Raw genomic sequence first — 5,544 nt, forward strand, 5'->3', positions numbered from 1 at the left:
CTTTTCAAGGGGCAATCAAGGAATTTTTTCAATTTCTATTTTACCCTGTGAGTAAGTTTTCCTCAATAATTTCTTAAAAGGTGACGTCTAGGTTCTTTTTTTGCTCATGGTATTCAGGTAGTCCAATAATTTTTTAAATTATCTCTCTTGGATCTAATTTCCAGGTCAGTGGTTTTTCCAATGAGATATTTCACTTTGCCTTCTTTTTTTCATTTGTTTGGATCTGTTTTATAATATCTTAATTTTTCATGAAGTCATTAGCTTCTATTTTCTCCAAACTAATTTTGAAGAAATTATTTTATTCAGTGAGCTTCTGAATTTCCTTTTCCATGTGGACAAATCTGCTTTTTAAGACATTCTTCTTCCTAATGACTTTTTGGACCCCTTTTTCAATTGAGTTCATCAATTTTTTTAAGGTGTTATTTTCTTCAGTATTTTGGGGTCTCATTTAGCAAGCTATTGACTTGTTTTTCATAAGTTTCTTGCATCAATCTCATTTCTCTTCCCAATTTTAACTCTTCTTCTCTAACTTGATTTTCAAAATCCTTATTGAGCCACTCCATACCCTTTTTTCACTTCATATTTTCCTTGGAGGCTTTTTGACTTTTATCGTCTTCTGTTTCTATGCTTTGATTATCTTCATCACCAAAGAACAATTCTATAGTGTGATTTCTCTTCCTCTGTTTGTTCATCTTGCTAGCCAATTACTTGACTTTTGCATTCTTTGCCATGGTAGAACTCTGATTCCAGAATAGAGATTTGTTGTGTTCCAAATTTCCATGGTTTTGTGCAGTTTTTGTCAGAGCTTCCTCTAGGCCCCTGCCTCAGAACTTTTAGGTGGACATCGTGTCCACAGTCACCTCTAGCTCTGCTACATCAATATTCCTCACACTAGGACCACAAACCAAGACTGACCCTGATCTGAACTGGTCAAATCAAGAGTCCTGCCTCAGTGCCAGCACAAAGATTACTGCAATTGCCCTCTGATCTGCCACTTGGTCCCCCCACCATCTGTGGGCCTGGAGCTCCAGAAGTATTTGGTACCACAGTGGCTGCAGTTTCAGCCACATCTGCCACCCCAGGGGCAGGGTCAAGACTGTGTTCTTCTGTCATTCATGTGCAATAGAGTTTTCCCACTGACCTTTGACTGTCTCTTTGGTGTTTATGCATTGAGAGGTCTGGAGACTGCCACAGCTGCCAATGATTCAGTCCCCTGAAGTTTGCTCCAGTTGATCTGTGCTTGGGTTCTGTGCTGGTATGGCCTGCTCAGGACTGAGCTCCACTCCCAGCCCAGGTCTATAGACCCTTTCTCTTAGCCTTCCAGGTTTCCTTCAGTGGAGATTTGTTTCACTCGGTCATTTTGTCAGTTGTGTAGAACTAAAATTTGTTTAAAGCCATTTTGTATACAGATATTTTAGATGGTTGGATTGCAAGTTCAAGTATGTTCTTGCTTTTACTCTGCCATCTTGGCTCTCCCTCCTCTCCACCCCTCAGGTTTTACTTTACAAGGATTTGTATTTTCTGTGAATATTTTTTCTGTTTCATCAATTTTATTTTAAAGGGATTGATGAATTTTTCTTCTACCTCTCTAATTTGACTTTTAAAATCTTTTTTGAGCTCTTCCAAGAATGCTTTTTGAGCTTGAGACCAGTTCATATTCACTTTGTAGGTTTCAGATGTGTGTATGGTGTCAATGCCGTCCTCTTCTGAATTTCTATTTTATCTTCACTGTCCCTATATAGTAACAATCTATGGTCTTTGCTTTTCTAATTTGATTTTTCCTCATTGTGATTGCCTTTTCCTGACTTTTAAAGTGGATCTCTGCTTCTGGGGCTCAAGTGGCTCTATCTCATGGTTTTTGTGCTGGGGCTTAGGGGCCTGATTACTAGCTTTGTGTGCTGTGGCCTTTGGTTCTAGCAGCTGGAAGCTATATAAAGCTGTAACTTACCTCATGCTAAGCTGGAACTTACTGGTTTGTTCTGAAGTCAAGCGAGGTCTTTCTACATTTTTCCCAGTGTTATGGCTTTTCAAGGTCAATAAGGGAGAATGAGAGCAATTTACTGCTTGCTCCACCATCTTGGCTCCCAGAAATTCCACACTTGTCATTTTTAGTACCCATAATTTGTTTTCTTCTTTTTAAAAATCACATTAATCAAAGTTTTGTCTCTTATATTTGTTTTCCAGTGAAACCAGCTCTTAGTTTTATTTATAAGTCCAATAGTTTTCTTAATTTCCATTTTCTTAATCTCTTTTTTTTAAGGAATTTCTAATTTAGTATTTAATTGGGGACTTTATTAGATCTTTTTCTAGTTTTTTTTTGTTGAATACCTTAATCATTGATGTCTTTCTCTATTTTATTCACATAAGCATTTAGAAATATAAAACTTCTCCTAAAAACCACTTTTACTGTATCACATATGTTTCGGTATCATGTCTCATTATTGTCATTCTCTTGGATGATGGTAGTGATTGTTTCTATGATTTGTTGTTTGACCCACTCATACAGGTTAATATTATTGACTTTCCATGGCCCTTTGTTACATGTACTTTTTATTGCATCATGACCTGAAAAGGATGCATTAAATATTTCTCCCTTTCTAAATTGTATTGTGATGTTTTTATGCCCTAATACATGGTCAGTTTTTTAGTGCCATGTACTACTGAGAAAAGGGTATATACACTTTTCTCTCCCAACCCAGTTTTCTGCTGAAGTCTACCACATCTGGCTTTTCTAATATTCTATTCATCTCCCTAACTTCTTTCTGGTTTATTTTCTGGTTTGATCTATCTATCTTTGAGATGGGGAAGTTGAGGCTCCCCATTAGTATAGTTTTGTTGTCTCTTTCTTCCTGTAACTCCTTTACTTCTCTAAGAATTTGGATGATATACCACTTGGTGCACAGATGTTTAGTAATGATATTTCTTCATTGTTTCTGGTACCTTTTAACAGGATATATTTTCCTTCCTTATATCTTTTTTTATGAATGACAAATTATTTATTTTCCATGGAGGAATATGGAAAAGAATTGCACAGAACAAAGCAGAACAGATTGCAATCCATAGTTTGGAGATCATACTCCCATCAATGAGATAATGGATCTATTAGGTATCAAAGCAACTAAGTCCTACTATAATCTATGAATTGTGAGTCTAAGGACTCATTTCAATGGGATAAACATAAAGGAAAGAATTTACATTATTTTCCTATTAGCATTATTGTTTGGGGGCAATCTTGTTGGGAGGGCTCTCTCTCCTCCAAATCATATTGTATACCATCAAGTATACCAGAGTAGAAATCTAAAATTCTTGATTCTAGTCCTTATTTATCCATATTAAACAAGCCATGAGGCACTTGGCCAACACAAAGTTCTAAACAAATAGTAGTGCCTCTACCAAATGGCACTAAGTTGTCATACTTCTATACCACAGACAGCTAAGAAGCTGCATTTAGTCCTAGATTCCTCACTGGTTAAAGAACTTTCACAGAAGTGAAACCTGCTTTACTTAGCTTATGGCTTGTAGAGTCATAAATTAAATTAACAAATGTCCTACAACTACAAGTAATTGTTTTAGATAATCTTCTATCCTTCCCTTCTTGTGTCCAGTAAGTTTAAGGGCTTTGTGTGGAACATCCTGTATAACCCACAGCTAGTTATTGGTTGGGAAAGGGGGGAGCTGCCATACAAAACAACAGGTTACAAAGCCCAGTATGTAGTACTCACATTCCAAATAAGCTGACACAAAAGTAAGAAACTTGTTTATTTGTCAATGCTAGGGTTATTTCATGGTGATCCACACATGTCAAAATACTCACATGTCCTCTTGGCCACAGTCCAAATGTCTGTCCCAAGGACAATTGTGTCCATCAGATGTCCATAAAAAATCTCCTAGCCTGTGTCAGGTATTTTGGTTTCAAGTAGTCACCCAGATCCTCCCTGCTGCCCCAAGCATGGTCATCCTTCTTCCTGGCTTAGGAGAGATTTCCACTCTGTAGTAAAGCTTTAAAAAAGGACTATTTGGCTCCTGTGTTGTTCTCTGTCTAAAAAGCCTGAGGAAACTTTAACTTTTAATAGCTACAGGGTGCGTTTCCTAGGAATTTGGCCTCCGCTATTTTTTGAGAGAATAGCAAGGGCCCGCTCAGCAGCATCACAGAGGATCTCCCCAGCCTGACATTCTGCATGTGGTAGTATCCACATTTCCTGATCTCCCAGTTTTTCCTTGAACCACAACACCAGGTTTTGGTCTAACTTCCTGTGCAATAAGGTTCGATCTTTTTTTGATCATCTTCTGGTACCCAAAGCTGAGGTTTGAATTGCAAGAATGTCTGCTCCCATTTATCTTCCAAATCTTGTGCCAAAAAAAAAAAAAAGTCTTTTCCATAATCATCAGAGTCATAAATGTCAGATTTCTTCCTCTCTAGTCTCCGTGTTTCTTCCAAAGCACGAATCTTATAGTCTGGATATCGTCTTTTTTCCACCTCAATCTGCTGCAACAGCTCGTCCATCTTGACTTGCAGAGGGGTCAGGGGCCAAGAGACGATCGGAGGCCTCTGCAGGCACAAGCCCGCAGGAGGCGCCACAGAGACCCGCCACTCTAGGAGGCCGCACTCCTGTCGGAGGCCCCCGCAACTGCGGCCACACAAAGGGTCCGCAGACAACCATAGTCTTCACACCGGGGCCGCCATCTTTCTGCCCTCCCCGCAATGCACAGCGCTTCCAACCAAGAGCCGCCTTCAGCGCCACGTTTTTCCCACTTACATCTTTTAATTAGATCTGTTTTGGTCTTTTGCTCTGTCTGCAATTAGGATTGTTACCCTTGATTTTTTCTTTTAACTTCAGTTGAAGCATAATATATTCTGCTTCAGCCTTTTACTTTTATTCTGTGTGTATCCCTCTGCTTCAAATATGTTTCTTATAAACAGCATATTTCAGGATTATATTTTTTAATCCACTCTGCTATCTAATTCTGTGTTTTTGGGGAGAGTTCATCCCATTCACATTCACAGTTATGATTACTATCTTGTGTATTTCCCTCCATCCTATTTTCCCACCTGTTTATAATTTTCTTTTTACTTTCTCCCTTTCATCCCTCACCAGAGTTTTGCTTTTGACCACTGTGTCCCTCAATCTGCCCTCCCCTCTATCGGCACCCTCCCTTTCTCCCGCTTTTCCCTTATTTCTTTCCTCTCTTCTATCTACCCTTCTTTTCATTTTCTTTTCCCCTCCTACTTCCTATAAAATAAGCAATATTTTTATTCTTAACTGAATATGTTATGCCCTCTTTCAGCTAAATCTAATTAGTATAAGGTTCAAATAATGTTCATCTCTCTCTCTTCTTTTCCTCTACTGTAATAGGTCTTTGTGCCTCTTCATGTGATGTAATTTATCCTTTTTTTGCCTCCTCCTTTTCTCTTATCCTAGTACAATCCCTTTCTACCACTTAATTATATTTTTAATCTTCACATCAAATTCAACTTATATTCATGCCCTTTGTCTCTCCTCTCTCTCTCTCTCTCTCTCTCTCTCTCTCTCTCTCTCTCTCTCT

At 38.5% G+C, this 5,544-nt stretch overlaps 1 pseudogene; it reads right to left on the reverse strand.

Moving 5' to 3' along the window:
- Positions 1-3,785: 3,785 nt before the first annotated feature.
- The window catches only part of LOC138163410 (large ribosomal subunit protein mL46 pseudogene), an 8,496-nt pseudogene continuing 6,737 nt past the window's right edge, over positions 3,786-5,544 (reverse strand).

Source organism: Petaurus breviceps, unplaced genomic scaffold (assembly GCF_028583685.1).
Source record: "Petaurus breviceps papuanus isolate PSGF00001 unplaced genomic scaffold, PetGlider_PUasm1.0 125, whole genome shotgun sequence".
NCBI lineage: Eukaryota > Metazoa > Chordata > Mammalia > Diprotodontia > Petauridae > Petaurus > Petaurus breviceps.